The sequence below is a fragment of the Arachis stenosperma genome, chromosome 3 (genome assembly GCF_014773155.1).
Source record: "Arachis stenosperma cultivar V10309 chromosome 3, arast.V10309.gnm1.PFL2, whole genome shotgun sequence".
Lineage (NCBI taxonomy): Eukaryota > Viridiplantae > Streptophyta > Magnoliopsida > Fabales > Fabaceae > Arachis > Arachis stenosperma.
The window spans coordinates 155132309-155149363 of NC_080379.1; the positions used below are offsets into that span (position 1 = coordinate 155132309).

Genomic DNA, 17055 nt, shown 5'->3' on the forward strand with positions numbered 1-17055 from the left:
TTGGTGTTGAACCCCCACATTCAAACTCTAAGTTTGGTGTTGGGAGGTTCCAACATTGCTCTGAGCATTTGTGAGGCTCCATGAGAGCCCTCTGTCAAGCTACTGACATTAAAGAAGCGCTTGTTGGGAGGCAACCCAATGTTATATTTTATCTATTTTCCTTTGTTATTTTATGTTTTCTGTAGGTTGATGATCATGAGAAGTCACAAAATCAATTGAAAAAGCAAAAACAGAATGAAAAAAGGAAGAAAAACAGCACACCCTGGAGGAAGAACCTACTGGCGTTTAAACGCCAGTAAGGCTAGCAGATGGGCATTTAACGCCCAGTCTGGCACCATTCTGGGCGTTTAACGCCAGAAAGGGGCACCAGACTGGCGTTAAATGCCAGATATGGGCAAGCACTTGGCGTTAAACGCCAGAAATGGGCACCAGCCCGGCGTTTAACGCCAGAATTGGCTCAAAACGCATTTTTGCATGCCATTTGGTGCAGGGATGACTTTTCCTTGACACCTCAAGATCTGTGGACCCCACAGGATCCCCACCAACCCCACCACCCTCTCTCTTCTTCTTCATCCATTCACCAATCACCTCAATACCTCTTCCCCAAAAACCCTTCACCTATCCAATCCCATCTTTCTCTTCACCACTCACATCCATCCTTCATAAAACCCCACCTACATCACCATTCAAATTCAAACCACTTTCCCTCCCAAACCCACCCATAATGGCCAAACCCTACCCCTCACTTCACCCCTATATAAACCCATCTTCACTCCTTCATTTTCACACACCCTACACACTACTTCTTCCCCCTTTTGGCCGAACCACACAACCTCCTCCATCTCCTCCATTTTCTTCTTCTTCTCCTCTATTCTTTCTTCTTTTGCTCGAGGACGAGCAAACCTTTTAAGTTTGGTGTGGTAAAAGCGTTGCTTTTCGTTTTTCCATAACCATTTATGGCATCCAAGGCCGGAGAAACCTCTAGAAAGAGGAAAGGAGAGGCAAAAGCTTCCACCTCCGAGTCATGGGAGATGGAGAGATTCATCTCAAGGGTGTATCAAGACCACTTCTATGAAGTTGTGGCCTTAAAGAAGGTGATCCCCGAGGTCCCTTTCAAACTCAAAAAGAGTGAATATCCGGAGATCCGACATGAGATTCGAAGAAGAGGTTGGGAAGTTCTCACCAACCCCATTCAACAAGTCGGAATCTTAATGGTTCAAGAGTTCTATGCCAATGCATGGATCACCAAGAGCCATGATCAAAGTGTGAACCCGAACCCAAAGAATTGGCTTACAATGGTTCGGGGGAAATACTTAGATTTTAGTCCGGAAAATTTGAGGTTAGCATTCAACTTGCCCATGATGCAAGGAGATGAACATCCTTACACAAGAAGGGTCAACTTTGATCAAAGGTTGGACCAAGTCCTCACTGACATTTGTGAAGAGGGCGCCCAATGGAAGAGAGATTCAAGAGGGAAGCCGGTTCAATTAAGAAGGCATGACCTCAAGCCCGTGGCTAGAGGATGGTTGGAGTTTATCCAACGCTCAATCATTCCCACTAGCAACCGGTCCGAAGTTACTCTAGACCGGGCCATCATGATTCATAGCATCATGATTGGAGAGGAAGTGAAAGTTCATGAGGTTATAGCCCAAGAACTCTATAAGGTGGCGGACAAGTTCTCTACCTTAGCAAGGTTAGCCTTTCCTCATCTCGTTTGTCACCTCTGTTATTCAGTAGGAGTTGACATAGAAGGAGACATCCTCATTGATGAGGACAAGTCCATCACTAAGAAAAGGATGGAGCAAACAAGAGACCCCTCTCATCATGAGATCCCTGAGATGCCTCAAGGGATGCACTTTCCTCCACAAGACTATTGGGAGCAACCGAACACCTCCCTAGGAGAATTAAGTTCCAACATGGGACAACTAAGGGTGGAGCACCAAGAACATTCCATCCTCCTCCATGAAATTAGAGAAGATCAAAGAATCATGAGAGAGGAGCAACAAAGACAAGGAAGAGATATTAAGGAGCTCAAGCACTCCATAAGACCTTCAAGAGGAAGAACAAGCCACCATCACTAAGGTGGACCCGTTCTTTAATCTCCTTGTTCTTTATTTTTCTGTTTTTCGAAAATTATGCTTTATGTTTATCCATGTTTGTGTCTTATGATCATTAGTGTCTATGCCTTAAAGTTATGAATGTCCTATGAATCCATCACCTTTCTTGAATAAAAAATTGTTCTTAATTGAAAAAAGAAAAGAATTGCATGAATTTCAAATTTTATTACAGATTAATTATTTTGATGTGGTGGCAACACTTTTGTTTTCTAAATGTATGCTTAAACAGTGCATATGTCTTTTGAATTTGTTGTTCATGAATGTTGGATCTTGAAAGAATGATGAAAAAGGAGACATGTTACTGAGGATCTGAAAAATCATAAAAATGATTCTTGAAGCAAGAAAAAGCAGTGAATACAAAAAAAAAAAGAAAAAAAAAGGAAGGAGAAAAACGAAAAAAAAGAAAAAAAGAAAGAAATAAAGTTGTGATCCAAGGCAAAAAGAGTGTGCTTAAGAACCCTGGACACCTCTAATTGGGGACTCTAGCAAAGCTGAGTCACAATCTAAAAAGGTTCACCCAATTATGTGTCTGTGGCATGTATGTATCCGGTGGTAATACTGGAAGACAGAGTGCTTTGGGCCACGACCAAGACTCATAAAGTAGCTGTGTTCAAGAATCATCATACTTAACTAGGAGAATTAATAACACTATCCGGATTCTTAGTTCCTAAAGAAGCCAATCATTCTGAATTTCAAAGGATAAAGTGAGATGCCAAAACTGTTCAGAGGCAAAAAGCTAAAAGCCCCGCTCATCTAATTAATACTGATCTTCATAGATGTTTTTGGAATTCATTGTATATTCTCTTCTTTTTATCTTATTTGATTTTCAGTTTCTTGAGGACAAGCAACAATTTAAGTTTGGTGTTGTGATGAGCGGATAATTTGTACGCTTTTTGGCATTGTTTTTAGTATGTTTCTAGTAGGATTTAGTTAGTTTTTAGTATATTTTTATTACTTTTTAGTTAAAATTCACTTTTTTAGACTTTACTATGAGTTTGTGTGTTTTTCTGTGATTTCAGGTATTTTCTGGCTGAAATTGAGGGACCTGAGCAAAAATCTGATTCAGAGACTGAAAAGAACTGCAGATGCTGTTGGATTCTGACCTTCCTGCACTCGAAGTGGATTTTCTGGAGCTACAGAAGCCCAATTGGCGCGCTCTCGACAGCGTTGGAAAGTAGACATCCTGGGCTTTCCAGCAATATATGATAGTCCATACTTTGCCCAAGATTTGATGGCCCAAACCGGCGTTCAAAGTCACCTTCAGAATTCCCAGCGTTAAACGCCGGAACTGGCACCAAAGTGGGAGTTAAACGCCCAAACTGGCACAAAAGCTAGCGTTTAACTCCAAGAAGAGTCTCTACACGAAAATGCTTCAATGCTCAGCCCAAACACACACCAAGTGGGCCCGGAAGTAGATTTTTATGTCATTTACTCATCTTTGTAATTCTTAAGCTACTAGTTCCCTATAAATAGGACCTTTTACTTTTGTATTTTCATCTTGGCTCTTCTGGTTCCCTCTTTGGGACCGAAGCCAATGATCACTCTTGTTCTTATGTATTTTCAACGGTGGAGTTTCTACACACCATAGATTAAGGTGTGGAGCTCTGCTGTACCTCGAGTATTAATGCAATTACTATTGTTCTTCTATTCAATTCCGCTTGTTCTTGTTCCAAGATATCACTTGTTCTTCAACTTGATGAATGTGATGATCCGTGACACTCATCATCATTCTCACCTATGAACGTGTGACTGACAACCACCTCCATTCTACCTTAGATTGAGTGAATATCTCTTGGATTCCTGATACACGACGCATGGTTGATCGCCTGACAACCGAGCGCTCGCCTGACAACCGAGCCAGCCATTCCGTGAGATCAGAGTCTTCGTGGTATAGGCTAGAACTGATGGCGGCATTCAAGAGAATCCGGAAGGTCTAACCTTGTCTGTGGTATTCTGAGTAGGATTCAATGATTGAATGACTGTGACGTGCTTCAAACTCGCGATTGTGGGGCGTTAGTGACAGACGCAAAAGAATCACTGGATTCTATTCCGACATGATCGAGAACCGACAGCTGGATAGCCGTGCCATGACAGGGTGCGTTGAACATTTCCACTGAGAGGATGGGAGGTAGCCACTGACAACGGTGAAACCCTTGCATAAGCTTGCCATGGAAAGGAGTAAGAAGGATTGGATGAAGACAGTAGGAAAGCAGAGAGACGGAAGGGACAAAGCATCTCCATTCGCTTATCTGAAGTTCTTACCAATGAATTGCATAAGTATCTCTATCTTTATCTTTTATTCATATTTCATCTATACCCATTTGAGTCTGCCTGACTAAGATTTACAAGGTGACCATAGCTTGCTTCATACCAACAATCTCCGTGGGATCGACCCTTACTCGCGTAAGGTTTATTACTTGGACGACCCAGTGCACTTGCTGGTTAGTTGTGCAAAGTTGTGTTTATGCCATGGTATTGAGCACCAAGTTTTTGGGGCCATTACTAGGGATTATTTGAGTTGTGAAAAGTAGTGATCACAATTTCGCACACCATATCCTATTACAGTAATTCCCAAACACCCTCTACTGAGAACCCTTTCGAGGATGATGTTCTCACCCCCCTACATTTTTTCCTTTCAGGATATGGGCGCAGAAGTCACGAGGAGTTTATTTATTTGTTATTGAGATGCTCTGTATTGCGTTAAATTATTATTTTTGTACCCTCGCCTTTATCTTGATATATTCTATAAGAGGGATAGGAATTGTATTGGTTAATGCTTATAATATTATTTATATATATATATGTATATATATGGATGTACTCTTTATGAGTTTTTGTAAGTTGTATGGTATGTATGGATGTACGTTGTGTAGCAAAAGTATTTTTGGTTGTGGTATTGCGGTTTAAAAAGTTTTAAACATGCTCATATTTTAGTATTAAATAGTATAAGTGTCATCGTAATGTCCGAGCTATCAGAGTGCGCAGCCGGAAGCGTGAGTTTTGGTAGTTAGGGTGTTATAGCATATGGTCTTAATGGATGAGAAGGTGAGTTTTATTCTATGTTAGCATTTCCTTAGGTTGTTGCAAGTTTTCTTTTTTTTTTTAATATGCAGAAGGGAAGGTTGGAAACTGATATGTTTTTGTTGTTTTATTTTTTTAATCAAGTGTTGTTATGCTGTTTGGATACCTAAATAAGTTAATAAATTCAAAATATGAAGCATTTTTTTCAACTACAGTTACACAAGATCCAAGCCACCATTAGAGATCAGCTTATATCAAATTTTGTGGTGTCTCTAAATGAAGGGGATGTGTACTTGATGACCCATTTTACAGTTGTACCGAACACTGGTTTGAACAGGGTGATGAAACATCGGTTCAGACTTTTGTTCCAATACAACACCTCTGTTGTTTCTATGGTATCTCCAAGGATACCTCATTCGGGTCTATGTTTTGCATCAATAGATGAAATTGATCAAATGACAAAGGACCATAATTTTTTCATTGGTTCGTACAAGTTTCTTGCTATTTCCTTTTACTATCATAGTATTATGTTTTAAAAAGTGTGGTTTCTCATTCAAACTTGTATATGTTTCAATCTAATTATTAGACTTTGTTGGGATCATTACTGGTGTTCGAAAAGAAAGAGATGTAGAATCATATGGGAAGCTGGTCAAAGCAGTGGTGCTAGAAGTCTTTGCTGATGGGTAATATCTCTCTGACTGTCTCCTATATCAATAGTTATCTTCTATTCATTCTATTTTTTTTCTTCCAGTCTTTATGTTTATAAGAATAAATATATAGTTAGATCCTTTTGATCTTTTGAAACTTATCTGTTCAGCAAAAGGGTACAATGCAATGTGTTTGGAAATGCTTGTGATCTGTTAGAATATGATAAGTTACAAAAATATCCAAGATATCCGCTGGTTGTCCTCGAGTCTTTTAAAATCAAAGCAATTGAAGGTTAGTTTCACCCATATTTAGCAAATTTTTACTCTAATATTTAGTTTTCTGTTTTTTGACCTTTTATTCTAAATATGGTTTGAGGCTAATAAAATAGGATTCTTGCATGCAGGTGGGGTAATCCTACAGAATGTGATAAATGTCTCTAGGTTATTCATTAATCCTGAAATTCCTGAGTCTGTTGAGTTCCTAAGCAGGTTAGTTGTGAAAAAAATATTAAAAACCTAGAAGCTGCTATGCTTATTTTGTTGGTATTCATGTATATGTTTTGTGTTATAAAGATTAGTTATTGTATCTTGTGTGTAGATTTAGTATAGCCAGTTATGGATTCTCAAGACTTGTGACCAATGACCTTGGATACTTAGTTTCTAAAGTTGATGGTGATTATTTCAATCCCAAAGAGATCAGTAATATTCAAGATCTTCATTCAGATAATGGGGTACTATTTTAGATTGGCAAACTCTTCATTTAATACTTAAACTTAAATTTCTTAAACATGTGTCTTGGGTTTTGTAATCTGGTTTGTTAATGATTATTGTATAGTATATCATTGTTTTTAAAATTTTATAGGATCCTCATTACTTTGTTATTGGGACAAGTAAGGAAGTTATGGATGAAACAGATTGGTGGTACTACACATGTGTGTGTGGTCATGCCGTTGTTGAGCATGAGGATCTCTACCTTTTTGATGCTTGTGGTTCATGTGTTGAACATGTTATGGTCAAGTGAGTGATGAGCGGATAATTTGTACGCTTTTTGGCATTGTTTTTAGTATGTTTCTAGTAGGATTTAGTTAGTTTTTAGTATATTTTTATTAGTTTTTAGTTAAAATTCACTTTTCTGGACTTTACTATGAGTTTGTGTGTTTTTCTGTGATTTCAGGTATTTTCTGCCTGAAATTGAGGGACCTGAGCAAAAATCTGATTCAGAGACTGAAAAGGACTGCAGATGCTGTTGGATTCTAACCTCCCTGCACTCGAAGTGGATTTTCTGGAGCTATAGAAGCCCGATTGGCGCGCTTTCAACGGCGTTGGAAAGTAGACATCCTGGGTTTTCCAGAAATATATGATAGTCTATACTTTGCCCAAGATTTGATGGCCCAAACCGGCGTTCAAAGTCACCCTCAGATTTCCCAGCGTTAAACGCCGGAACTGGCACCAAAGTGGGAGTTAAACGGCCAAACTGGCACAAAAGCTGGCGTTTAACTCCCAGAAGAGTCTCTACACGAAAATGCTTCAATGCTCAGCCCAAGCACACACCAAGTGGGCCCGGAAGTGGATTTTTATGTCTTTTACTCATCTTTGTAATTCTTAAGCTACTAGTTCCCTATAAATAGGACCTTTTACTATTGTATTTTCATCTTGGTTCTTCTGGTTACCTCTCTGGGGCCAAAACCAATGATCACTTTTGTTCTTATGTATTTTCAACGGTGGAGTTTCTACACACCATAGATTAAGGTGTGGAGCTCTGCTGTACCTCGAGTATTAATGCAATTACTATTGTTCTTCTATTCAATTCAGCTTGTTCTTGTTCCAAGATATCACTTGTTCTTCAACTTGATGAATGTGATGATCCGTGACACTCATCATCATTCTCACCTATGAACGTGTGACTGACAACCACCTCCGTTCTACCTTAGATTGGGTGAATATCTCTTGGATTCCTGATACACGACGCATGGTTGATCGCCTGACAACCGAGCGCTCGCCTGACAAACGAGCCAGCCATTCCATGAGATCAGAGTCTTCGTGGTATAGGCAAGAACTGATGGCGGCATTCAAGAGAATCCGGAAGGTCTAACATTGTCTGTGGTATTCTGAGTAGGATTCAATGATTGAATGACTGTGACGTACTTCAAACTCGCGATTGTGGGGCGTTAGTGACAGACGCAAAAGAATCACTGGATTCTATTCCGACATGATCGAGAACCGACAGCTGGATAGCCGTGCCGTGACAGGGTGCGTTGAACATTTCCACTGAGAGGATGGGAGGTAGCCACTGACAACGGTGAAACCCTTGCATAAGCTTGCCATGGAAAGGAGTAAGAAGGATTGGGTGAAGACAGTAGGAAAGCAGAGAGACGGAAGGGACAAAGCATCTTCATATGCTTATCTGAAGCTCTCACCAATGATATACATAAGTATCTCTATCTTTATCTTTATGTTTTATTCATATTTCATCTATAACCATCTGAGTCTGCCTGACTAAGATTTACAAGGTGACCATAGCTTGCTTCATACCAACAATCTCCGTGGGATCGACCCTTACTCGCGTAAGGTTTATTACTTGGACGACCCAGTGCACTTGCTGGTTAGTTGTGCGGAGTTGTGATAGAGAGTTGAGATTGCAATGAGCGTACCATGTTGATGGCGCCATTGATGATCACAATTTCGTGCACCAAGTTTTTGGCGCCGTTGCCGGGGATTGTTTCGTGTATGGACAACTGACGGTCCATCTTGTTGCTTAGATTAGGTATTTTTCAGAGTTCTTAAGAATGAATTCTAGTGTTTCAAGGTGATGTTCTTATCATCACCAAAGCTGATTGATTCTCATCAATTTAGCTCTTGAATGCAATGTCCTGCTGAAGCTTGGTTATCCATGTCTAATTCCTTTGGACTAAAGCTTTAGACTAACATTGCATGATTCCTGGAATTCTTATTAAGAATTTTGATACCTTTATTTTCTTTTCCCACTTAATTTTCGAAAAATCCAAAAAAATTACAAAATCATAAAAAAAAAACCAAAAATATTTTATGTTTCTTGTTTAAGTCTAATGTCTCATTTTAAGTTTGGTGTCTTGCATGCATTGTTTATTTGATCTTGGTTCTATTTTCAAGTCAATAGTACAGGGAACTGAAGATTCAGAACATGCAGCAGAGGAATTACACAGAAAAAGCTGGGCGTTCAAAACGCCCAGTGAAGAAGGACAGACTGGCGTTTAAACGCCAGCCAGGGTGCCTGGTTGGGCGTTTAACGCCCAAAAAGGTAGAGCATTGGGCGTTAAACGCCAGAATGTGCACCATTCTGGGCGTTTAACGCCAGGATGGCACAAGAGGGAAGATTCTATTTTTAATGCAAATTTTTTTCATGTTTTCAAAGTTTTTCAAAATCAAATCTTTTTCAAATCAATTCTTTTCAATCAAATGTTTTCAAAATCAATTTCTTTCCTTTTTCAAAGATACTTGCTATCAATTAATGATTTGATTCAACATTTCAAGTATGTTGCCTTTTCTGTTGAGAAAGGTTTAATGTCTGAATCATATCTTTTCTTGTTAGTCAAGTCATTATTTTTTAAAAAAAAAATCAAATCTTTTTAAATTGTTTTTCAAATCATATCTTTTCAATCATATCTTTTTAAAACAATGACTTTTTAATCATATCTTTTTAATCACATCTTTTTCAAAACAGTTTTTAATCATATCTTTTTGATTTCTAATTCCAAAATCTTTTTCAAAAAATTACTTGATCTCTTTCCCACTCTTGATTTTCGAAAATCAATTAAAGTTTTTCAAAATGTTTTTAAAATCTTTTTAATTTAATTTTCGAAATTTCTTCCCCTCTTCTTACATCCTTCTATTTATGGAGTACTGATGAGCGGATAATTTGTACGCTTTTTGGCATTGTTTTTAGTATGTTTTTAGTAGTTCTAGTTGAGTTCTTAGTATATTTTTATTAGTTTTTAGTTAAAATTCACTTTTCTGGACTTTACTATGATTTTGTGTGTTTTTCTGTGATTTCAGGTATTTTCTGGCTGAAATTGAGGGACCTGAGCAAAAATCTGATCCAGAGACTGAAAAGGACTGCAGATGCTGTTGGATTCTGACCTCCCTGCACTCGAAGTGGATTTTCTGGAGCTACAGAAGCCCAATTGGCGCGCTCTCAACGGCTTTGGAAAGTAGACATCCTGGGCTTTCCAGCAATATATGATAGTTCATACTTTGCCCAAGATTTGATGGCCCAAACCGGCGTTCAAAGTCTCCCTCAGAATTCCCAGCGTTAAACGCCGGAACTGGCACCTAAATGGGAGTTAAACGCCCAAACTGGCATAAAAGCTGGCGTTTAACTCCAAGAAGAGTCTCTACACGAAAAATGCTTCATTGCTCAGCCCAAGCACACACCAAGTGGGCCCGAAAGTGGATTTTTATGTCATTTACTCATCTTTGTAACTCTTAAGCTACTAGTTCCCTATAAATAGGACCTTTTACTATTGTATTTTTAATCTTCTGATCTTTGGAATCTCTTGTTCTTTAGATCTTTTGATCACTTTGGGAGGCTGGCCTCACGGCCATGCCTAGACCTTGTTCTTATGTATTTTCAACGGTGGAGTTTCTACACACCATAGATTAAGGTGTGGAGCTCTGCTGTACCTCGAGTATTAATGCAATTACTATTGTTCTTCTATTCAATTCCGCTTGTTCTTTGTCCAAGATATCACTTGTTCTTCAACTTGATGAATGTGATGATCCGTGACACTCATCATCATTCTCACCTATGAACGTGTGACTGACAACCACCTCCGTTCTACCTTAGATTGGGTGAATATCTCTTGGATTCCTGATACACGATGCATGGTTGATCGCCTGACAACCGAGTGCTCGCCTGACAAACGAGCCAGCCATTCCGTGAGATCAGAGTCTTCGTGGTATAGGCAAGAACTGATGGCGGCATTCAAGAGAATCCGGAAGGTCTAACCTTGTCTGTGGTATTCTGAGTAGGATTCAATGATTGAATGACTGTGACGTGCTTCAAACTCCTGAGGGCGGGGCGTTAGTGACAGACGCAAAAGAATCACTGGATTCTATTCCGGCCTGATTGAGAACCGATAGATGGATAGCCGTGCCGTGACAGGGTGCGTTGAACATTTCCAATGAGAGGATGGGAGGTAGCCACTGACAACGGTGAAACCCTTGCATAAGCTTGCCATGGAAAGGAGTAAGAAGGATTGGATGAAGACAGTAGGAAAGCAGAGAGACGGAAGGGCAAGTATCTTCATACGCTTATCTGAAGTTCTCACCAATGATATACATAAGTATCTCTATCTTTATCTTTATGTTTTATTCATATATCATCTATACCCATTTGAGTCTACCTGACTAAGATTTACAAGGTGACCATAGCTTGCTTCATACCAACAATCTCCGTGGGATCGACCCTTACTCGCGTAAGGTTTATTACTTGGACGACCCAGTGCACTTGCTGGTTAGTTGTGCAAAGTTGTGTAGTGATCACAATTTTGCGCACCAAGTACCACTCCTCCTCAATGCACAATTCGAACTCTATCTCACTAAGTTCGAATTCTTCTCCCTCTTCCTTCTATTTTTCTTTTTCTCTGACACCTAAAGGAATCTCTATACTGTGACATAGAGGATTCCATATTTTCTTGTTCTCTTCTCTTTCATATAAGCAGGAACAAAGACAAAGGCATTCTTGTTGAAGCTGACCCTGAACCTGAAAGGACCTTGAAGCGAAAGCTAAGAGAAGCTAAGGCACAACTCTCTATAGAGGATCTAACAGAAACCTTCAAAGAAGAAGAACCCATGGCAGCCGAAAACAACAACAATGCCAACAATGCAAGGAAGGTGCTGGGTGACTTTACTGCACCTACTCCCGACTTCTATGGGAGAAGCATCTCTATCCCTGCCATTGGAGCAAACAACTTTGAGCTTAAGCCTCAATTAGTTTCTCTAATGCAACAGAATTGCAAGTTCCATGGACTTCCATTGGAAGATCCTCATCAGTTCTTAGCTGAATTCTTGCAAATCTGTGACACTGTCAAGACTAATGGGGTTGACCCTGAGGTCTACAGACTTATGCTATTCCCTTTTGCTGTAAGAGACAGAGCTAGAATATGGTTGGACTCACAACCTAAAGAAAGCCTGAACTCTTGGGAAAAGCTAGTCAATGCCTTCTTGGCAAAGTTCTTTCCACCTCAAAAATTGAGTAAGCTTAGAGTGGAAGTCCAAACCTTCAGACAGAAGGAAGGTGAATCCCTCTATGAAGCTTGGGAAAGATACAAACAATTAATCAGAAAATGTCCTTCTGACATGCTTTCTGAATGGAGCATCATAGGTATTTTCTATGATGGTCTCTCTGAACTATCCAAGATGTCTTTGGATAGCTCTGCTGGAGGATCTCTTCATCTGAAGAAGATGCCTACAGAAGCTCAAGAACTAATTGAAATGGTTGCAAATAACCAATTCATGTACACTTCTGAAAGGAATCCTGTGAACAATGGGACACATCAGAAGAAAGGAGTTCTTGAGATTGATACTCTGAATGCCATATTGGCTCAGAACAAGATATTGACTCAGCAAGTTAATTTGATTTCTCAAAGTCTGTCTGGAATGCAAAATGCACCAAGCAGTACTAAGGATGCTTCATCTGAAGAAGAAGCTTATGATCCTGAGAACCCCTCAATGGAAGAGGTGAATTACATCGGAGAACCCTATGGAAACACCTATAATTCTTCATGGAAAAATCACCCAAATCTCTCATGGAAGGATCAACAGAGACCTCAACAAGGTTTCAATAACAATAATGGTGGAAGAAACAGGTTTAGCAATAGCAAGCCTTTTCCATCATCTTCTCAGCAACAGACAGAGAATTCTAAGCAGAGCCACTCTGACTTAGCAACCATGGTCTCTGATCTAATAAAAACCACTCAAAGTTTCATGACTGAAATAAGGTCCTCCATTAGAAATTTGGAGGCACAAGTGGGACAGCTGAGTAAGAAAATTACTGAACTCCCTCCTAGCACTCTTCCAAGCAATACAGAAGAAAATCCAAAAGGAGAGTGCAAGGCCATCAACATGGCCGAACTTGAAGAGGATGAAGAGGCAGTGAACGCCACTGAGGAAGACCTCAATAGGCATGCACTGGCCTCCACTGAGTTCCCCAATGAGGAACCATGGGAATCTGAGGCTCAAAATGAGACCATAGAGATTCCATTAGACTTACTTCTTCCTTTCATGAGCTCTGATGAGTATTCTTCCTCTGAAGATGATGAATATGTCACTGAAGAGCAAGTTGCTAAATACCTTAGAGCAATCATGAAGCTAAATGACAAGTTATTTGGTAATGAGACTTGGGAGAATGAACCTCCTTTGCTCACCAAAGAACTGGATGACTTGTCTAGGCAGAAATTACCTCAAAAGAGACAAGATCCTGGGAAGTTTTCAATACCTTGTACCATAGGCACCATGACCTTCAAAAAGGCTCTGTGTGACTTAGGGTCAAGTGTAAACCTCATGCCTCTCTCTGTAATGGAGAAGCTAGGGATCTTTGAGGTGCAAGCTGCAAGAATCTCACTAGAGATGGCAAACAACTCAAGAAAACAAGCTCATGGACTTATAGAAGATGTTCTGGTGAAAATTGAAGACCATTACATCCCTGCTGATTTCATAGTCCTAGAGACTGGGAAGTGCATGGACGAATCCATCATCCTTGGCAGACCCTTCCTAGCCACAGCAAAGGCTGTGATTGATGTGGACAGAGGAGAATTGATCATTCAAGTGAATGAAGAATCCTTTGTGTTTAAGGCTCAAGGATATCCCTCTGTCACCATGGAGAGGAAGCATGAAGAGCTTCTCTCAAAACAGAGGCAAACAGAGCCCCCACAGTCAAACTCTAAGTTTGGTGTTGGGAGGCCACAACCAAACTCTAAGTTTGGTGTTGAACCCCCACATTCAAACTCTAAGTTTGGTGTTGGGAGGTTCCAACATTGCTCTGAGCATTTGTGAGGCTCCATGAGAGCCCTCTGTCAAGCTACTGACATTAAAGAAGCGCTTGTTGGGAGGCAACACAATGTTATATTTTATCTATTTTCCTTTGTTATTTTATGTTTTTTGTAGGTTGATGATCATGAGAAGTCACAAAATCAATTGAAAAAGCAAAAACAGAATGAAAAACAGGAAGAAAAACAGCACACCCTGGAGGAAGAACCTACTGGCGTTTAAACGCCAGTAAGGCTAGCAGATGGGCGTTTAACGCCCAGTCTGGCACCATTCTGGGCGTTTAATGCCAGAAAGGGGCACCAGACTGGCGTTAAACGCCAGATATGGGCAAGCACTTGGCGTTAAACGCCAGAAATGGGCACCAGCCCGGCGTTTAACGCCAGAATTGGCTTAAAACGCATTTTTGCATGCCATTTGGTGCAGGGATGACTTTTCCTTGACACCTCAGGATCTGTGGACCCCACAGGATCCCCACCTACCCCACCACCCTCTCTCTTCTTCTTCACCCATTCACCAATCACCTCAACACCTCTTCCCCAAAAACGCTTCACCTATCAAATCCCATCTTTCTCTTCACCACTCACATCCATCCTTCATAAAACCCCACCTACCTCACCATTCAAATTCAAACCACTTTTCCTCCCAAACCCACCCATAATGGCCGAACCCTACCCCTCCCTTCACCCCTATATAAACCCATCTTCACTCCTTCATTTTCACACACCCTAAACACTACTTCTTCCCCCTTTTGGCCGAACCAAAACCTCCTCCATTTTCTTCTTCTTCTCCTCTATTCTTTCTTCTTTTGCTCGAGGACGAGCAAACCTCTTAAGTTTGGTGTGGTAAAAGCGTCGCTTTTCATTTTTCCATAACCATTTATGGCATCCAAGGCCGGAGAAACCTCTAGAAAGAGGAAAGGGAAGGCAAAAGCTTCCACCTCCGAGTCATGGGAGATGGAGAGATTCATCTCAAGGGTGCATCAAGACCACTTCTATGAAGTTGTGGCCTTGAAGAAGGTGATCCCCGAGGTCCCTTTCAAACTCAAAAAGAGTGAATATCCAGAGATCCGACATGAGATCCGAAGAAGAGGTTGGGAAGTTCTCACCAACCCCATTCAACAAGTCGGAATCTTAATGGTTCAAGAGTTCTATGCCAATGCATGGATCACCAAGAGCCATGATCAAAGTGTGAACCCGAACCCAAAGAATTGGCTTACAATGGTTCGGGGGAAATACTTAGATTTTAGTCCGGAAAATGTGAGGTTAGCATTCAACTTGCCCATGATGCAAGGAGATGAACATCCTTACACAAGAAGGGTCAACTTTGATCAAAGGTTGGACCAAGTCCTCACTGACATTTGTGAAGAGGGCGCCCAATGGAAGAGAGATTCAAGAGGGAAGCCGGTTCAATTGAGAAGGCATGACCTCAAGCCCGTAGCTAGGGGATGGTTGGAGTTTATCCAACGCTCAATCATTCCCACTAGCAACCGGTCCGAAGTTACTCTAGACCGGGCCATCATGATTCATAGCATCATGATTGGAGAGGAAGTGGAAGTTCATGAGGTTATAGCCCAAGAACTCTATAAGGTGGCGGACAAGTCCTCTACCTTAGCAAGGTTAGCCTTTCCTCATCTCGTTTGTCACCTCTGTTATTCAGTAGGAGTTGACATAGAAGGAGACATCCTCATTGATGAGGACAAACCCATCACTAAGAAAAGGATGGAGCAAACAAGAGACCCCTCTCATCATGAGATCCCTGAGATGCCTCAAGGGATGCACTTTCCTCCACAAGACTATTGGGAGCAACTAAACACCTCCCTAGGAGAATTAAGTTCCAACATGGGACAACTAAGGGTGGAGCACCAAGAACATTCCATCCTCCTCCATGAAATTAGAGAAGATCAAAGAATCATGAGAGAGGAGCAACAAAGACAAGGAAGAGACATTGAGGAGCTCAAGCACTCCATAAGACCTTCAAGAGGAAGAACAAGCCGCCATCACTAAGGTGGACCCGTTCTTTAATCTCCTTGTTCTTTATTTTTCTGTTTTTTGAAAATTATGCTTTATGTTTATCCATGTTTGTGTCTTATGATCATTAGTGTCTATGCCTTAAAGTTATGAATGTCCTATGAATCCATCACCTTTCTTGAATAAAAAATTGTTCTTAATTGAAAAAAAAAAGAAAAGGATTGCATGAATTTCAAATTTTATAACAAATTAATTATTTTGATGTGGTGGCAATACTTTTGTTTCTAAATGTATGCTTAAACAGTGCATATGTCTTTTGAATTTGTGGTTCATGAATGTTAAAGTTGTTGGCTATTGAAAGAATGATGAAAAAGGAGACATATTACTGGGGATCTGAAAAATCATAAAAATGATTCTGGAAGCAAGAAAAAGCAGTGAAAAAAAAAGAAGGAGAAAAACGAAAAAAAATAGAAGAGAAAAAGAAAAAGTAAGCAGAAAAAGCCAATAGCCCTTTAAACCAAAAGGCAAGGGTAGAAATAAAGTTGTGATCCAAGGCAAAAGAGTGTGCTTAAGAACCCTGGACACCTCTAATTGGGGACTCTAGCAAAGCTGAGTCACAATCTGAAAAGGTTCACCCAATTATGTGTCTGTGGTATGTATGTATCCGGTGGTAATACTGGAAGACAGAGTGCTTTGGGCCACGGCCAAGACTCATAAAGTAGTTGTGTTCAAGAATCATCATACTTAACTAGGAGAATCAATAACACTATCTGGATTCTGAGTTCCTAAAGAAGCCAATCATCCTGAATTTCAAAGGATAAAGTGAGATGCCAAAACTGTTCAGGGGCAAAAAGCTAAAGCCCCGCTCATCTAATTAATACTGATCTTCATAGATGTTTTTGGAATTCATTGCATATTCTCTTCTTTTTATCTTATTTGATTTTCAGTTGCTTGAGGACAAGCAACAATTTAAGTTTGGTGTTGTGATGAGCGGATAATTTGTACGCTTTTTGGCATTATTTTTAGTATGTTTCTAGTAGGATTTAGTTAGTTTTTAGTATATTTTTATTAGTTTTTAGTTAAAATTCACTTTTCTGGACTTTACTATGAGTTTTTGTGTTTTTCTGTGATTTCAGGTATTTTCTGGCTGAAATTGAGGGACCTGAGCAAAAATCTGATTCAGAGACTGAAAAGGACTGCAGATGCTGTTGGATTCTGACCTCCCTGCACTCGAAGTGGATTTTCTGGAGCTACAGAAGCCCAATTGGCGCGCTCTCA

General features: G+C 40.2%; 1 non-coding gene across 1 annotated transcript; it reads right to left on the reverse strand.

The window, feature by feature from the left end:
- Positions 1–12019: 12019 nt before the first annotated feature.
- LOC130972762 (small nucleolar RNA R71) lies at positions 12020–12127 on the reverse strand. Its single transcript, XR_009083925.1, has one exon. It is a non-coding gene; the product is annotated as a small nucleolar RNA R71 (small nucleolar RNA).
- Positions 12128–17055: the final 4928 nt, after the last annotated feature.